The sequence below is a fragment of the Strix aluco genome, chromosome 5 (genome assembly GCF_031877795.1).
Source record: "Strix aluco isolate bStrAlu1 chromosome 5, bStrAlu1.hap1, whole genome shotgun sequence".
In the NCBI taxonomy this organism is placed as follows: domain Eukaryota; kingdom Metazoa; phylum Chordata; class Aves; order Strigiformes; family Strigidae; genus Strix; species Strix aluco.
In genome coordinates this window covers 12,785,997-12,805,760 of record NC_133935.1, presented here as the reverse complement: position 1 = coordinate 12,805,760, position 19,764 = coordinate 12,785,997, and the positions used below count along the sequence as shown (strand labels likewise).

General features: G+C 37.4%; 1 protein-coding gene across 2 annotated transcripts in view; it reads left to right on the top strand.

Annotated features, from left to right (window-relative positions):
* Window positions 1-19,764, top strand: part of KDM7A (lysine demethylase 7A) — a 74,106-nt gene that overhangs the window by 2,722 nt on the left and 51,620 nt on the right. The gene's annotated exons all lie outside the window — the stretch shown is intronic.

Genomic DNA, 19,764 nt, shown 5'->3' with positions numbered 1-19,764 from the left:
CCTTTCTGGCTTTGTCTAAGACACACTCCAGCTAGAATGCAGCAGAAAAACTCCTTTATGCTGCTCTAAACGTTCAACTTCTTCTTGAATCTGTTCAGTAGCTCTTGACACCTATTTAAGTTCTTGGTTTCATCTTCAAATGATGTGTATTGTAGCATGATACTTCTCATTCCGTCTCCCTGCACGTTTTGATGCTCTACCTCAGTTATTAGGGTAACTAACTGTCATCTTTTCTCGCTTGTGTTTTTTACCGTGGTATGTGTAACCTATGCACAGAATATCTGTTTTTAAACCAATCTTGCAGTCAGCTCTGTTCTTGGAATATGTTTGTGGAGTTTGCAGAAATCCTGTCTATTGTCAGCTTTGAAATTTTTGTCCCTTTATCTGTCCGTGAAACCTGTACTCGACTAGATTTATGTGCATTGCACAGATGTCACTTAGTCTTGTGGGCTAGATTTCAGACAGGTCGGAACAAACTTAAGTTTAAGCACATAATTCAGTTTTTGTCTGCACAACGTAATGTCTGTAATGCTTCGGAAGTAAATGATTGTAGAGTTAGCTTTTTAAGGCTGTTTGCTTTGTAAAGCTGCCCTGGTACTGTACTGGTTGTAAAGGAGCATGGAGAAATCAGTCAGGCAAACTGAGAATTAAAAATGCAGGTCCCCCTATAAAGTTTTCTCTGTAGCACTTTTCCAAGGGATGTTTTGTTTGTCAACAAACATGCAGTGAACTTCTAGTGTGTCTCAATGACAAATAGGGTAAGAAGTTACCAAATGTGTGAATGTCAATTACAGTAATGGTCCCTGCCTTTTAAAATGCCTGTAACACTTCTAATGTGGTTCTTTTACATTAAAAAAATATTTTTTTGAAGCAAAAGTAATGTTTTATTCTTCAGAGCCAGAGCAGTGGGGAATAGGAAGGGAAAACATCCTTTCTTGGTTCAAAACTGCTAATTTTTCCTAGAATTTCATAATGGTGTCAACTTTGGCATCTCCCCCTAAAGACTAAGAAAGAAAAATGGCCAATCCAGCTTTGCTCAGCTCGCATCTTTGGTGTTTTGTGTAAATGAAACTTAAATTTAGAAGCCATAAATCCTTTTTCTTTTATGAACTTTTAAGTTTACGGAAATCAGCATTTCATTTGAGCAGGTTAGAGGACAATAAAGGAAATACAGCACTAATCTGTATGTAGCATATGTATGTATGTACTTCTGTGCAAATCAAAATCAAATGGATTAAATTTATATGGAATTGTTTTTAAATTGATAACTGCTGCTCTCAGGATTAATTCTGTATTCTGTTTAGCCTTGAAAGAATTAACTTGTTTTTTTCTTTTCCTAGAGCAACTCATTGATGGTATGTAGAACTTTGCCATTAAGTGTTTGATGTTTTTAACAGCTTTGTCATTATTGAGAAACATTTACTAACATCATTTGAAAATAAAGGTGATTCATGTACCTTTGGAGGATGATTATTTAAATTGCAGATGCCTTGAGGCTTTTTTTTCAAATGGAAAAAAAATTCAGGACCAAAATTACATCTGAGCTAAGTTCATGCAGAACATAGTTTTTCTGATACTGTGTGTATTTGAGCATGTCTTCATTTGGTCTCTGAAGAAAAGTAAAATTTCTCGACCACTCCTCAATCTGATCTCAATTTCAAAATCAAGGTTCCCTCTTGCAGCTGTTAGGTTACATGGTACAGGTCCCTCTTAATGAATTCGTTTGTACTCTGAAGGCAGGCTTTCTCCTTAAGAAAAGAAGGAAATGCACATGCTAGAGTGACTACTTTTCCTGAATTGGTTCTTTGTTTTGGAGCTTTATACATGAGGTTCTGCACGATGGACTTAGCCAACTCTTTGCTGCTGAAAGAGGCTGTCCCACTCCTGGCTGCATGCTACTATAATTTCTCTTTTGCTGGGTCAGTGCTTGTCTGATTGTTTGGTAAATCAACTCTGCTCAGAAAACTGACAAAACCCATTCTTTTGTTGGGTTAGCTTTTCGTTGGGTTACTGAGCTGAACAGGCTCATCAAGGGGTAGGATGAGCCCCAGACTGTTGCAAAACACTGGTGAGGACTGTGTTGCAGAAGATGTTAGTGGGTGGGAAGAGACAGGGGGTTTGCCCATTTTTCTTCCTCTCTGCCCACTTTGGGATCAGTGGCTCAGCCAGTTTTGTGGAACCTTGTTTTTGTCTCAGTCACCGTATGTGATTCTGCTTTGAATCTGGTGGCCTCGGCCCAGACCAATCTGCCTGTCTAGTGGGGTCTGTAGCTAGCAGGGCATTTCCAGGGCAGCTGCAGTAGTGCCACCCCAGAGCATCATCTGTTTGCAGAGGTGGGTGAAGCTCCTGCGTCTGTCTTAATGGGTCTTAGAGGACAGGGTATAGTGATGCTCATGTCAAGAAAAGTGCAGACTGCAAAGAGAAACTGTTAAATGCCTTCTGGTGCAGACCTCCTGTTTACAGAAAATTAAGGCCTTGTAATTATAAACGTTCAGGGGCCTGAACTGAATCAACAGATCCTTGTCTGGTCACTAGAGCTTTGGACTGGCACCAGAGACTCTTGAGCTGACTTCATGGCTTTTATAATGTATAAGCCTTAAATTCTTACTGTGGCAACTGGATGTATGTCAGGGAATTGTTTTAGACCTCAAGGGAAAGTTAATGTGTTCGTTAACCTTACTTTTCTTTGGTTTAGCCTTGTTTCCTCAGAGGTAAGGTGGAAGCCTCAGCTTAAGTCCAATGAGCTGTGTGTCCTCTGTGGAAGAATCAAGTGATTTGAAGTGGCTTCAGCTTTTCTAACAGTACAAAAGCTGAAACAGTTTTGGTTAAACTAAGAAGAAACTAATAATAATAAAGATGCCAGACTAGCACTTGTGTAATTGTGTGTCTGTTTCCAATCCTTTCATATTCTTCATTTGGGAAAGCCTTTTTCCCCCCCCTCTCGGTTCCCATCTGTGAAGTGGGAAGACTTATTAATACATATTAAAGTAGATGTATTCTACCATAATAAGCACTACAGAGTAGTAAGTATTCAAATTTCTTCACTTTTTGAAACTGTGTAATAGCATGTAGAACTACATGTACAAGGTTTGTTCTTTACAGTTTTCTTGAAAAACTGGCTTTATTTGAAGTATGTGTACTTTGAAAGTTAACACTTCTTTCCTTTAGATCTGTAATTTGGTAAATTTTTTCATTTGATGTTCTGGAATAAAACATAGTAGATGTTTTAGAGTATGCATTCTGACATAATAACTAGGACAAGGGGGGGAAAAAAAAAAGTATTGTCCAGCAGAGATCTGTAAGAGCACTGAAGGGTACATAATTCAGTTTGTTCAATTAGAAGTGCAACAAGATTCTAGTGAGTTTCTAAACATTTGTTAAATGCTAATAGTTCTAATTTCTAAAGTACAAATTAATTATTGCCTATTCAGTGTTACTTAAGAGACAAAGGTTCAGAATTAGTGAATTTTTTTTTAATGTTACAGTTGATCTATATCAACATTTTTGGTATCATTGGGTTTTTTTGGCCATTCTTGACTGTGCAAATGAAGGTGCTGTAAGTACTTACATGTAGTTTAACTGACTAATAATTAATTTTTTATTAGCTAGTTAATTTATGATGATTTTGTATTCCAAAATGTGATTTGTTGATGCTTACGTAGCACTTCAGTGTCTTATTTTCCTTTTGTTGTATTTAATACATGCTTGATTTGACTGAAGAATTAAATGTTTTCAGAAGGCTCTGTTTTGTGACTTTTATAGCTACAAACTTCAGAGGTAAGAGAAGTCGGGGGGGGGGCTGCTGCTTGGTGCACTTAATTTCTGTATATATCTGCTAGGTGCTACAGTGTAGAGGGTGAAATATATTCCTTTTACTTTAAACTTATCTTGATCTGTTTATAATTCTGAGTTCTCTTATGGCAACACAATGGCAATAAAATGATTAAGCCTTACAGTGGAATATCACTGTTAACTGCCAGTGGATAAAATCACTTTAATTTTGTTTTCATTCTTCATTTGTGGTTTCTATCTTCTTTTTGTGGACAGTTTTCATATTCATTAGCAGATTTCTTACGCTCTCTGTGCTTTCTGTATCCTCTTTTGAAAGATCCTGTGATACAGTGTCTCCATTCTGTTTACATGACAGTTTGCACGAGTTGAAGATGAACTCATACTCTCCATGTAAATATTTGTACTTTCCCTACATCATCTTAAAATAAAATACCATTGTCTCAAAACAACTCTTGAGTAATCAGTGGAGACTTTCATAGGTACAGTGTGCGTGCTTAAAAACAGACGCATCCTCAAGTTTTACGTTTGTCTCGTTGCTGAAGTATGAAAATTCAATTAAGAACATTGCTATTGCTTTATTAGCAATGTAGGAGAGATATTTTAATGAAATATACAGCTTTTAAAATAGCTAAGCTATTTTTCATTTGTCAGTCCTTTCTAATGTATTATAACATTAGCTCATGAATACACAGAACTAACAATGTATGGAGTATGAATAGTCTTGAGATGTCTGCTGTATGGTGGTAATGTGGATTTATGTGGCTAGTTACATCTCCTCAGGTCAATTCTGCTTTTGAATGGAATTAATATTTAATACTGTTTTCTCCATTACTTCAGCATTAACTAAAGCAGACTTTAAAACTGGTCTTTCTTTTTGGAAATACTGAGTTCATTGTTGCTCAGGCAGGCATAAATGCTGATGTTTGCCACAAAAGCAAGAAAGCTTTTTTTAAAAACCCTCCCACATCATTCCGTCTTAAAAGCCAACTGGAGTGAGGATGACTGTTCTAAATTTTTAATATATTGTGGTATGAAGTCTATTTATTTTCATTTGAAACTGTCAGCTGACATTGCAGCTAGCCTGGGAAATTTGTTTCATAAATTTAATTGTGTTTGTTCCATTTACATTAATGCTTTATTCACTTAAAGGCTCTTAAAGCACTATTCATGAAAATGAGTGCAAGGAAAGGTGGCTTTCTGAAAAATGAACTCTTTGTTATTGTGGATATAGGATTGATCTGTCATTCTTACCACTTATCAGGCAGTATTTTCTGAACAGACTGACATTTTCCTTTTGGGATACTGATGTTTGAGGGCCAATAAACACAGACCAAATTGGGTAAATGAAGAGCAACCAAAGAAATTGCTATGTCTCACTACCCATTAGTACTTATAAAACTTCTAGCTGGCTTGCTCAAGATACCGATTTTTAGTTTTGTTTCAATAACAGAAGTATTTGTATCTTTTTGCTAAAGGATTAAGTCATGCTGTTGACTTAGAAAACTCAGTGTCAAGAACAAGCGGAAGTGAAATGAGGCACTGCAACTTAACGTACTGCTTTCAGGGGTACTGATGGGCAGATCTGTGAGCTGCAAAGTGCCGTATGGAGCAGGTTTGGAACAGTACCAAAAGCAAGATAGCCGTGCTAATGTGATGTTGTGCCCAGGCAAATGTTGCCAGTCTGTCTATCAGGATAGTGTGTTTTCCCTTTTTATTTCATGATGGTGTGCTTTGTTGATATTCCACAGCCTCAAGCCTAAACATGCTGTCTAGATATTTCTCAGTGCCCTGTTGCTTATCTAAGATAGGACCAAGAAGCATGTTATCAGAAATGGTGTTCACACATAGTCTCTTAAATCTCAAGTTAAGTTCTGACCACAGTGTTTGTCTGCCTGGAGGACACATCAATGTGATGCAAAGGTGAGCAGCAACTTGTTGCCTCTGATACTGTGCCCTCCTGTGTGAATTGCTAGGACCTCCGGGGGCATCACTTTGAATCTCTTAATGCTGCAGTAAAATGTGCTGCTCTGATGTAATGATGTATATGGGAGAAGTAGTTCAGAATGCTGTTTTTATTCTTGTGAAGAATGAACGGGGCAGCTGTAATATTGAGTGCTTGGACTAGCATCCTTGCTGAAAAGTGTCTTAAGTGAGTGAAAGCAGGCTGTAGCTTATACTTCCAGACTGGTCAGCTATCTTGTGCTTGAAGCATCATGAAACTCCAGTAAGAAGCGTTTAGGTAGAAACCAGAGTTGGGAGTATCGTTTGAGTAGATCAGAATTTTCTGAAGTGAAGCTGTAACTCTTAAGTGCTTCTGCCAGTGTTACCTCTTGGCTTTTATATTTTACCAGTAAGGGCAAATTCTAATTTCGTTTTTGGAATTGGTGTCTTGGCTGTCACTGCCAATAAGAACGTACTGTGCATTCTATTTCCTGGCCCTTATTTGAGGATGGAAATAGCTTTATTGGCTAATGAAAAAAAACCACAAACCCTGCACTTTATAGAAGAATAAAACTTTTTACTCCTAGTTAGTTCTGTTACTGGATACTGAATAGACTTATTACTATAAGAGAGATCAAAGTCTTGTATATTGGTGAAAGGAAGGTATCCCTGTTGGTGCCAGTGCTTGACCTGTTAATGTGAGGTGCTGTTAACTCTTTCTTACAAAGATGCCTCACATAGAAGTGGTCTTTTCCCAAAAGTGGATTCCCTACATTAAGGGATAGGTCTGAGATATCTCTACAATCCTGTTTGTTTATTGCATATTAGTGCTCTTGTGCTTTTTTTCTTTCCCCCCAGCATGTGAATGCCAATGCACATCTCTACCTTAATTGGCTGAATCTTTGTCTTTCATAGGGTAGCACTGCATCTAATTCTCTTTTTTTTTCTTTGATGCTACACACAGTCTTAAACAGTGATGTTATGTGGGGAGGGGGACAAGGAAATGAGACAAAATCATGAAAAAGTAATAAACCATGGGAAAATAAAGCTTTAGCCTTCAAGTATGGTTGGATGACCAGTGAAATTATTTTGAACAAACATCTTGTTTGTCTGGACTAAATTTACATGAAACAGGCACTGGTTCATTTACATCATGTAATTAAGAGTGAATTGCAGTGCGTTCCTTACTGCTCTTGGCACATGTGTGCTGAGAATGGAAGTGAATGCATCCCTGCAGGATGTGATGTCAGTTCCCACTGCAAACTCCGTGGAAAATTCCCAGGCAGTTGCTTGTGGACCGTACAGCAGCTTGAAGCAGTTTTCCCTACACCATCCCAGAGCAACACTAGTAAAATGTAATATGCTTTTTATAACATGTTAGTAAATGTTTTGAATAGTCTGTTTTTCTGTTGTATTATTTTTTGTACAGCTAATGGGGAATTTGGAGACAGAAGTAACAGGTAAATGTGTTTTATGTACTTGATTGTTGGTTAACACAGTATAGTAAAATTGTCTTTCTTATAATTCCAACCTGAGGAAGCTGGATAAGTCTCTTTCCAGGGTGAATGAATGCATTGCTCTGAGCCTCTGAGAGGTTCATCAGCTTTCTATGAATTTTGTGCACCATGATACTTTGGAACAACGCAGCTGTTAGGAAATATTCTATATCCCTTAATATGCTTGCTAGCATCATGTATACCCTCATACGTGTTTGGAAGAAAACTGTAAATCTCTTAAATGATCATTATTGAAAAACTTACTGACTATATTGGAAATTTACTGACTGTATGCTAAGAGGCTGGGAGTGAAGCAGATAGTTCCTTTTCAAAACTCTGTACCAGACACAAAGTAACTGAATGGGACTCCTAGTTTTCAAGTGTCTGAAAAATCAGAACTGAGATTAGGAGATTTTTGTGTTTTCATGGGGTCTCTACAAAGGGAGTAAGCAGCATAGTGAAGAAGAGACAGTCCTCTAGGTGAAAAGCTGGATGGAGAGAGGACAGGAAGACAATGCAGAAGGAAACGGCTATCAGAACAAAGAATACTTGGAGAATATTAGCTTGTACTGCAAGAGTCTGGAGTTTTAAATTTGAACATTAATTTGTGAGTGAAAAAAGCCTCTGTGCTAAAATATCCGCTGCAATGACCAATCAGTCTGAAGTGTGGAAGATCCAAGTTCTAATGCAGCCAGTAGGCTTGCTGGTGCTGATACAGATGTATGGTTGAGTGTTTGATTTGATGGAACCTACTTTATGGTGTGCAGAAAGTAAGGAGTGATGATCAACATTAATTTAAATTTAAAATGTAACTTTCTGTATCTTTCTCTGAATGGAATCTAACCTAAATCAGCTGCATCAAGTCCAATGTTAATTCTTGAATTTTCTGAAGATAAATACACAGTTTGAATTCTATGGTTTGAATTGCTAAAAGTAAAAACTGCCTTTTTAAAGAAAGCTGACTCTGGGTGTATTTAAATTGATGTACTACAAATTATATTGTAAGGTACGGGAATTCTAACTCTTCAGATAGCTTGATTATTTTATCTTAGTATTTTTAGTTAGTTTCATAGCCAGTGCTATGTAATACAAACAAACTGATAAATAAACTTTTCTTCTGTAAGTGAATTGTAAGAAAATGGCTTAATACTTCTCATTCAGTGAATTATTGAACTCATTAAAGACTCTTTAGAGATCATTGACCTCTAAATCTTTATCTAGGAAACATTTGTGGAGAACAGTCCTTTATGTGTGAAGTATTTATAACTTTTTGCTAATTATTAAACAAAAACCTTTCTGGCACTTTTGAATTATGTTAGTAGAGGTTGTAAGGAAAAGCAAAACATTGCTATTGCTTTCAAACCAGAAAAGCAACAACTGTTAAGTGTTACTTGTACTCTGAAAGACTGGCAGGTATGAGTCAGTTTTTAGGCAAATTTAAAGTCCTCACCAGTTCCTGAAATATTAGAGAAATGGACAGTTCTGCCTTTTTTTTTTTTAAAGAGAAACAGGTGCATTCATAGTCAGGTGATAGACTGTTGTGTTCTGGTAGGAAGCACTATTAAATCAGAAGACTAAAAAAAAAAAAAAAAAGGTATTAGTATGTATTAAGACCTGCAAAAGGTTGTGCTGTTATGCATGCTTACTGTATGTATTTATTCACTAATGTCAGGAGCAGGGACCAGAACTCAAGATAATCTTGTTGATGTGTGAGTGCCCTACCAGAAGATTATGTTTGGGTCATGTTACATTCTGTTCTGGGCCTGTAGTTCTTGGATTCTTTTCTGCAGAGTAAGAGGCCGTAAGTGGGGGAGATAAAGATTATCTTTACATAAAAAGTAATCTGGAGGTGAATGTTCCCTTGAGATGTGTGGGCTTGAACTCCCACAACCTGAATAAGCACTGCTGCCATCTCACTTGGAAAAACAAAATAACTTCTCCCTTCATGACTGTTTTTTAGTGCTGGTACTTTGAAAATATAGCAGCTGTGCTTGCCTTCTGGCTTAGATGCCAGGGAGTGTGGTGCATGCTGTCCGGGTGCACAGGATGAGCAGATTAGATGGTGCTTTTGGAATTTTCAGGTCAAGTGATGAGGTGCCAGAGGAGTGTAGGTACCTCTATGGTTAGCTGTCTGTCTCCTGAGTTTTAGGTAGGCTTTAGGGGCCAGCAGTCTTATTTGGATATTGTCCTAATACCCTTATATAGATGTATCATTTTTTTTCTCTTGTGTTCTTGCAGTTTCTCCCTCATTCTTCTCTACTCTGGATTTGAAAGTAGTCGTTCCTTACAACTGTTCATTCCAAGGCTGCATCCTGTTGTACTTGCTATTTTAACTAATCCACTTAGTATCAACTGATGTGGAACAAAAAGTCCTCTGGTAGTCTTTTGGTTTAAACTAGATTTATAACAGTGTAGTGGTAGACCCAAATTAATCTAGAAAATTTTGATTTAATAAATAAATTTCACAGAACCAGAGAACTACTGAGGTTGGAAGGGATCTCTTAAGATTATCTGATCCACCCTTCCTGCTCAAGCAGGGTCAGGTAGAGCAGGCTGCTCAGAACTGTGTCCAGTTGGGTTCTGAATATCTCCACAGCTGGAGACCCTCTAACGTTTCTGGGCAGCCTCTTCCAATGTTTGACCACTATAGCAGCTAAAAAATAAATATGTGCTTTTTTTCCCCCCGTTGTGTTCAGATAGATTTCATATGCTGTGGCTACTGCTTTTTGTTCTGTCACTGGGCACTACTGAGCAAAGTCTGTCACCTTTCCCCTCCCATCAGGGGAATATATGCACATTGATAATTACACACACTAATAAGATCCCCCTTATCTCCAGGCCGAAGGGTCACAGTGCTCAGCCTCCCCTCATCTGAAGGATGCTCGAGTCCCTTAATAATCTCAGTGGTGCTAAGATGGACTTGCTCCAGTATGTCCATGTTTCTACTGCTGGGGAACCCAGAACTGGATCCAGCACTCCAGGTGTGGCCTCACCCATGCTGAGTAGGGGGGATGGATCACTTCCCTCGACCTTTTGTCAGTGCTTTTTCCTAAGGCAGTCCAGAAGGCTGTTGGCTGCCTTTGCCATGAGGTTGCACTGCTGGGTAATGGTCAGCTGCTTGTCTACCAGGGCTATGAGGTCCTTCTCTTGCAGAGCTGCATTCTAGCCAGTTGGCCTCCAGCATGTAATGGTGCAGATTACCCTTGTAGACAAAGCATAAGACCTGTAATAATGTGTACTTTCACTCTTGAATTGCAAAGACATAATTTACGTAGCTTATATCAAAACATTTTCATATAATCACTTCTTGTAGTATTGACACACAAAATAAAACACTTGGACGTGTTGCTCTTTGGCAAACTTCCTGTCTTCTCTCATAGAAGCATTTAGGCAAAATTTGAGTCAGAATTTTTCTCTGGAATGATTAATTTTGTTTTTAACAATAAGTGAACCATAATGTCTCCTGTAATTTTTACAGGAATGGTAAATATCTGTACTCAGTTCCGGGGGACCTTTTGCAGTAGGTCCTCTGCTTCCTGCATCATACTTTCCTTGTGCATTTCTTTGAGCATTCTTGTTCGAATGTTATTGGTCTTTTGCCCACCCTGAAGCAGAAGGCACTGTAAGAGCTATATATATAGATATATATATACACTAGAGTGGTACATGGATAAAATATTTTTTTTTCCCCCATCTAAAAGCTGTGGAGCTGAGTAGCACAGACTGTGAAATAAAGATTATCTCTAAGAGTGTTTGTGTGTAAAATCTAGAATAAAAGATGGGGCTTTGTGCTTTTGCATATAATTTAGACGACTCTAGATAGCTTACAATAGAGCAAAACTGGTTTTGGTAACCTGGATCTGAACTTTTTAGAGTTTTAGATTAAAATCAGTATGTCAAATTATATCCAGAGTAAAAATAGTTGATGCAGATAAAATTCAATCTTAGTGCTGATGTAACTCAACCCCCAAACTCTATTTAGCTTTGTTCTGCACTATTTGAAGGTTCCACGTGGTCTGAAAATTACTGCGCTTCATTAATTCCATCTGAAGAGGATTGAACAGTTAGATCTCTGTAGATGAAATAATGTGTAAAAGTAACTTCTTGGTATGTCATGGTCTGCATGGATGCAGTTTTGGTAGTATGCCCCTGCGGACCTCTATAAGCAGCTGAGAATCCAATAAAGATCTCTAAATTATGGGCATTATCTAGTTGATTGAAGGAGCTTATTCTACTTAGTGCTCTGCCAGCCAGCCAATGTAACATCTGATATTTAAACTCATTATCTGTGTATCTGAAACAGTTTGTTTATATCATAGCTTAAATAGAAGTTAATGTAATCAGCTACTCCATCTGCGTTTGAAATGAAGATGGTGAGCTCGAGATGATGAGCCAGTTTGCTCTCAGATTTCTTCAAAAATGAAGCATCTGTCTCTACTTGCTATTGACTGCAAGTCTATTTGCCTTAATGTAAGGTATTTCAAAGCTACAGGAGCCATCATGTATTATTTTTATGTTGTAGTTAAAAGATGCAGAAATTATTCTGCTTACTGAAAAGTTCTTAGCAATGTCTGAGAAATATTGTAGGCAGGAGGAGGAATTACACAGTTGAGAAGCAGAGGAGTTTAAAAATGTCTTTTTTTTTTTTTTTCTTTTCCTTAAAGGAGAACTATTTAATGAGTCGAATTTTTAAGGCAGTAAAAGATCCATTTCAGGTACAGCTACAGAGACTCTGAATGCTACTGTGAGTGTTAAGGCTACTTAGTAGGAGGCTCCAGGTCTTTAAAACCAATCTGGTTCAGAAATTTTTAAACCAGTTAAGTGATAAACTGTATTTGGTGTAAGGAGCCAATTCAAAGGTGTGTAAAGCCTTGGCTGAAGCCAAGTTTGCTGTTGCTGCAGTCTGTAAAAGCAGCAAATCAGTCATATACTAACCCAGCAATAAGGGATTTGCAGCAGTGGAGTCTTAAGGTTGTGCTAATACTGGTTACTGGTGCTAGACCATGGGAGACAGAAAGGGTATTGTGTAATGTTGTTAGCAGAAAGTCATATTTTCAAATCATGCCCGACATCATTTTCCAATGAAGGGGCACAGTTTAAAAACAATCATTAGATTCCTAATCAATCCCCTCGGGCTAGGAAGCCATTGTGGGTTCATTACTGTTCACCTCCAAACCTTTTTTTATCACTGTGCTTGAGAACAAGACAGATCTAATGGTGTCTACTGACAATATTACTCAGGATGTTGAAAGCTTTACAGACTGTGCATTGCATAAAATAACACAGTACTGATAGTACTTGTCATGCTTCATGGTCTTTTTAAACAGCTCATCTTTATTAGGCAACCTGATCTTTCTAAACAGCTCATCTTGATTAGGCAACCGGAATAACCAGCTAGCACTCTCTCTGTAGGACGCTGCAGTCTATGCCCTTCGCTGATGAGCACCAGTCAACACTTCTAGCTGTTGAGAAGGAAATGGAACTGCTGAAGACATACCAACAAATTCCCAAATGAATTAAAACCTGCTTTTAATATACAGTGCAGATCGCCTAGAAGAGGTGGTTGGCCTAATATCTAATATTAAAGAGATGCTTGTTACATAAGAGTATTATAATAGTTTTTTTGTGAGACTTGGGCGTAGGTAATTCTGGAATTCAGAAACTGCTGTGAGTGAGCATGCAAGAACCATTAGTGAGTTTTTTCTCTTCAGTCTCTAAAAAATAACCCCCAAACATTGTCTTGTTTCCCTAAAAGCTGGCATAAAGTGATACTTCTTTTATTAAGAGCACTTCAGGATGGTTATCATGTTTCTTTCAAACTAGGAGGTAAAAACCTACCTGAAAATTTGTCGTTCTGATCTTGTCCTGCTTTATGGAAGCTGTGTTTGATGTGGTTTAGAAATGCAGCTTTCAAACTGTTTGGGTTACTTGTTTGTTTTTTCTGATCTGTTATAGTTACTGCTGTATTTCAGTGAATTACTGGAAAGAATGTTTTGTAGGCAAATAACATATTGGTAGTGGCATGAAGCCATACATCTGCCTGGTACTTGCCTCAGCTACTCTTGCAGCTGGAGCAAGGAAGTCTCAAGGAACTGATAAAACTCAACATTTCATCAAAGGAGGATAGGGATACCTAAAGGCAGTCGGACTAAGACCATCTTTAATGCTGTGCCATATAAAACACCTTGGTTCACTTACAGCATCCTAGTGCCAGTGTATGCATCTCTTGGATTTAGGAAGGTCTTTTTTGATGTTGTGCAGGGTATATGATTAAATTCTAACAAGTTTTCCAGATGCAGGGAGCGATGTTCCCTGCAATCTAATTGGTAAGCTATTGGCAGTTTATCTGTTAGATCAGAGTAGTTCTGAGTATTAGTGAATAATGAAGGGTGAAGTTCAATACTAGGCCTGACTGGATCCACTGACTTGCATTGCCAGAAGGGGCAGTCCTACTTCTTGTATCCCTGTCTCCAGGTTACATAGTCCCACCCCCTCATGGATTGGCTCTGATAGGTGTCCGACTGTGCTGTAAGATAACTTGGTAAACAGGCAAAAAACTGGCTAGGTTAGTTTCTGTCAGATAAGTGAGTGAAAACAGGTTGCCTTGTAACCAGACAGGTACCAGGGCCATTGCAGGGAAGGGGAATGGGAGTGCTTGCTTGGGAGGGAATGAGTAACCTGCCTCTTCCAGTGGCTGCAAGCTGTTAGATCAACGCGAGCTGTATCATGTCATTGCTTCCTAAGATTTGTCTGTCATTTTGAGTTAAACCTCAGTTTCTCTTCATAGGCTGTTTGTGTGTTTGACTCAGTTGATTTCTCTCTTCTTTCCTCCCCTTCCAATGCTCTCTCTCTTAGAAACAAGTAACTAGTATGTCTATTCTATGTACAAAAGGCCCTTGCTACCTAATAGGAAACTGAACTGGAACTGAAATTCATGTTGATTGTGGTCAGAGGACTTGGGACACCAATAATTCTTAAAACCACATCATATGCAATGCTTCATTAAGACGGCTAGAGACAGAGTGGTAATTAACAGGAGTCTGTGTGCAAGCTGGCACTGAGAAAGATTAAGAAAAAAACTAAGAACGTAAAACTTGAGGCAAGCAAATGTGCATAGGCAATATATAACAAAAAAAAGCTTATTTAAATTTAATTTTTTATATCTTCATTCAGGAAGAGGGGTGGCCTTCATTTGTATTACAGTTGTCACAGTTTTATTCCTGAATGTGTGAAGGTTTAATTAAGCTGTATACTGACTTCCCTTTTCCACCCTCTTGTAATCACTGTAGTAGAGCTTAGCCTATTTCTTCCTCTTTTTCTGCTGTGGAAATAATGGTAGTAATTTTGGGTAGTAGTTTATTCATGGGTAGAATACAACCACACACAGGCACTCAGTTAAGATGTCTCTTTCAAGATAGCTATGGCAGCTGGTTTAAATGGGTTGAAGATTTTGTGGTTTGGTTTTGTTGGGGTTTTTTGTTTGTTTTTCTTTTCATAGAATTCAGACAGAGTGTTGGTTCTGCCTTTAAAACCTCTGTGGTTTGAACGTATTGTTTTAAAATACTTTTTTTTTGCTTGGTTGTAAGTTATGGATTCTTTTTTTTTTCCTTTTCTCATTTGTAAGCACAATTATAACAGAATAACCCTGACTGGGAATTGAAATAAGGCAAATTACGTAAATAAGATGCAGTTACATGTCAGGGGCTTTTACTAGGCTCTGGAATATCTTAGAGGGGAAGAGGTGAGCTTTTGTTGGCTTGGAGTCTTGAGGAGATAAAAATACATCACTGAAAAGCTTTCTTAAAGACTTAGAAAACCTTTGTCATCAGTGTATAGGGAGACAGTTAATTTCTGTCTTCTTTCTTCTCCTTCCAATGCCCTCTCTCTTTGAACCAAATAACTAAATACTTGTATTCTTCTGTGTATGTATGGCCCATGCTACCTAATAGGAAAACAGAGCTGTTACAGACTTTGCATTGTAATGAGAACTAAAATTCATGTTGGCTGTGGTCAGATAAATTGAGACTCTGGTATTCCTAGAATTACTAGAAATCCAATGTTAATTCTTTTTCCTGCATCAGTTGTGGGAAGGACAGGATAGCTCTCATTTATTTCAACATGCTTCCAGCATTTGCAACTCTAAGATACAGTGCCTGAAGTAAGATTGGGCTATTGTTTCTCCTTTCCTTTGGTGTGTCAGTCTGGGCACACTGGGAAAATGAGTGGAGAAAGATGGGAGTCTGAACTGCTACAGAGAGTCTTTCTGAATTCCCGAGCAGAGTTCTTCATATGTGAAGGGTTACACTGATTAGTGGTTTTAAAGTCCTAAAAAAATTTTCTTTGGGTCAGATTGATGTACATTTTTTTCTTTCTTGCCTATAAATCTTATGTCTTGATTCAGTTGCTGGTATCATCCTGGTTTATCTCATCAGTTTCACACTGAAATAAGGCCTTCAACTATCACTGTTGCCTTTTAAAATGCCTTCTCTGCTCTCACTGACATGCTCTTTAGTTTTGAGGTCTGCTGTAGTTTTCTTAAATGTTGTTTTGCTGATATTCTCGAGGCAGCTTATTTTGCTAAAATCTATGCTGAAAGATCTAGACTCCTTCAGACATTCATTTCTGTAAAACAATGATTTTAAAAGGACAGGGACAAAAATTAATTGTAAATACTCTTTTAAAGCAGCTTGATGCAATTAGTCTGGTTGGGAAGAATTAAGTAGGAATCTCAGCTGGCATAGGGAAGTGGGAGGAATTGGGTATGTGCTTAATAGATGATACTAAACGGAAGGAATATGTCAGAAATACTTTGGTGATGTTAACTTGGCCTTGTCAGGAAATCATCATTAGGAAAAGTACTTCTCGTAAAACTGCTACACGTAATCCATTATGGTCGATGCTGTAATGGATTACGCTGGACTCTGTGTCTCTTCCTAACAGTCTTACCTTGTAGTGACAAAAGGTTGTTTGACTTCAATGTGTATTTTTGTACATAAAGCTCTTCTGATTTCCTGAGCATGTACTTCTTTTGACTGCAGTTTGAACAGTCATTTTACATTTTGCTTAAATTCCTAATAGTTGCATGAAATAATTGTATAGAAAATCAGCTCCGCACACAATCTTTTCATAGATGTAGATGATTAGAAGATAATGCTGATTATACCAAATAGTCAGTTGTCAAAATATTTTGTAAAAGTAATGGCCCTTTCGCTCTTAATTTCATTGTAGCAATTTCAATAAAATGAACGATAACTATACTTAAAATCCAGATCTTGGAAAAAAGCATGTGTTCAGTTTCAAAAACGTATCAACTCATTTTCAGACTGGACTGGAATTACAGAATGGAAGAATCAGAGTCCAAATAATGTATGTCAATGTTGTTTCCCTGGGATTTTGGGTACCATGGTGATTATGTTGAATACACGGCCACATCTCTAAATGTAGGTAGAAGGTTTTGTTGTATCTGTAACTGAACCTATATCATTATGTAACTCAATAGCTTTGTTCCATTGATCATAATTTTCCTCTTAGATTTCTATTTTTGAGAATTCATTCTGTGGAGTTGAGCTTTCTTTGACAAGATGTCACATACTGGTTTTATTTATTTTATCCTTTCTGCTTTGAGGCAGTGAAAAGCACTGTTACTTGAGAGAGAAATTACGTGTACTGATATTCTTTCTCAATGGAAAAATGTGCATGAGTATTGCTGTTAAAGGTGTCTTCTGCAAGAACAGCACTAGTATAGCTATCAAACTTTGCATTTTATTTCTGGAGGTCCAGGAAGTCTGAGCCTTTGGAAATTAAAATAGGTCATATACCTGTCTGCATGTTTGTGTTATTACAATACCTAATTTCGGAGAAATATTACATAATTTAGAAGCAATAGGGATCAATTACATTATGGAAATCTAAACTTATGTAATAAACATTTACGTCTTTAGTGTGAGATGTGATGGGTAATCTAAAGTGGACTCAGATCTCTTAGGACTTTGGAAGTGTCAGAACAGATGCCTCTGAGCAATCAAAGGTCAGAGTTTTATGTGTATTATGGCATGCAGCATTGTTATTCTTGGGATTCTTATGTGTGTTGTAGGATGATGCAATATTGAATAAGTTAGTGTACTTTGAGAGTTGGCCTTATATGTAATTTTTCTGTCCTTAAGAACTTGCTTGGTGGAATGTGTGTGAGTGAATATCTACTAAAACTAAAAGGCTTGGGTTTTTTTTTCTGGAGAAAATTGGTAGCTTTGAGAGAGGGGACTATTTGCTACAGATAAACATTTTGTTTTGTTTTTCTATTTTTAATTTTTTTTTTAAAAAGTGTATTTATGCATGCCATTTCAGTTGTGTTTATACCAGTCATTGCTTTTTACAATGTATTTTGTTTTGGAAAGTGAATATGGCAAAAACAAAAGCTGAAATATTTTTGTTGGGTATTCTGTAATTTATCTTAAGGCAGTATGGTTCTATATCTAGTGTATAGAAGCTTGTTACTTCTTTATTTATTTGCCAAAGTAAATCCTTGTAAGCTTAAAATTACTAGTATTATGATTCCAGAATTGTTACCATGCTTAATCACAGTAAGACTAAGAGATAGCTGGTGGTTCCTTGCACTTTCCCATGTTGCTTTGGTTTTTTTGGTCAGTTTTATTCCTTTGGTATAACTGCATGCATTTTGAAGAGAGGGGAGAAAAAAAAATTCTAGCTGGCACTTGAAGTTCAGATTTTTAAAGCTCACTGCATTTATTTTAAGTTTTAGACTCTCCTTCAAATAAATTTCATTTTTTAGCTGTTTCTGCACTTGGGATGGTATATAGTCTGTCAACAGTATTGTCACACTATGACTTTGTGTTTCTATTCCTAATTAAGTATTTTAAGATTATTCCTGAGTGAGTAGCAGATGTGACTATTTGGTTGTGGCAGTGACCTCTTTAGTACTTCCATTGTTTTAACCTGTAAATATTGCCTACTTGGCATCCTTTTCCCACTTGGAAAGAACAGGCGTGAATTAAATGACTAACCAGAATTCCTTAGAATTTGCCAAATTGACTTCCTAGCCCAAGCTTTTCTTTGCATTCTGTGGATGGAGTAGGAGAAGCTGTTCTTTGCATAACTTGCAAGCTTGGTAGTTAATTTGACAATAAATGCAATGGTATTTTGGGCTTTGTTACACTCGGGACTGAAAGTAGCAATTGCAGGCCTTGTTACAGGTAAACTGAAAAGTTTGCTATAATACTTGCTTACCACTTACAGAGTTCTTTGCTCAGTATATTAGTAGAAATATCTCTCATCTCTGATTTGGAATTCAGTAATAAGGCCTGATGCTAAAAAGGCAAATGTCAGTCTCTCATATTGTGTATATTGTTGGCATAAGATTGTTAAACAGGCATCGCTTTCCTGTCGTTTAGCAATCAGTTTTGGAAAGACAAAATAGTGTAGAGATAACAGAATATTTTCAAACATCATGTCTTGAAAATAACATTAAGTTATATATTTGGTAAATAACTGCATATAATGGTAACATGTACCATTTTATTTTTTATTTCTAGGAATCTTACTGTTAGGGTTTCTGAAGCTTATGTGAAAAAGTGAGCGGTGGTAGTTCATTTTTTTTTCCTTTGGATTGGCTTGTCATGTGGCTGCCTGATGATTTAGATCTGGTGAGAGAAACAATGGAAGTCCATGGTCAGACAGTTGGAGCAAAGAGGGTGGGAACGTTTTTCAGCAGCAACACCTACACTCAGTTTAATATTATTTGAAACTGTACCCTGTGATAGTGCCTTCAGGTTTTGGACAATTAAGGCTGTCCTGTCACTAATAAATCTTTGCTACCTCTAGAATTTACTTATTCCTTTCCTCATCCTTGTTAAGACACAGTAGGGACTCACTATCTATATATCTTCTCAGCTGTTCTGTGGATAACTGGAAATTTAAAAAGGATTTGGGGGATCTGCTCTATCTGATAATAGGAAACATGCCTATACCCCTAGTAATTGCCTATAGCCCTGCATTCCTAGTAACAGGGAACATGCTCTAATACCCCTAGTACTTTTCCACTGTTCCAGGACTTTTGTTGATTTTTTTTTTTTTTTTTTTCCTACTGGATGTCAAGACGTGCTTTTTTCTCCTTTTATGGATAAACCCTGCAGTACTCTGAGGCACATCAAGGAAAGGTTGTGGGTGCCTGATGCAAGGGTAAACTTGAAGAAGAGGATGTACTGAGTTCTTGTTCAGATATAGGATAGTAGAGAAAGAAAAAGAACTTTACCCATGGTGTTTATTCAGGGAGAACATAGGGGGATCTTGGAAAATGTAATTTTCAGTAATTTTATAGCTTGGAAAAGATGCATGGTATTGTGCCTAATTAAACATGCTAGCATGAGTCCTGAACTTCTATTTTTGCTGCACAATGAGAGCAAAAAATGCCAACTGTTCAGGTCAGACTGTGGAAAACCAAGAGGTCTTTGGGCCTGAACTTTGTTTTCAAGAAGAAAGTAAGTGGCTGAAAAAAAACTTTGGCTGAATTTTGAGCTGT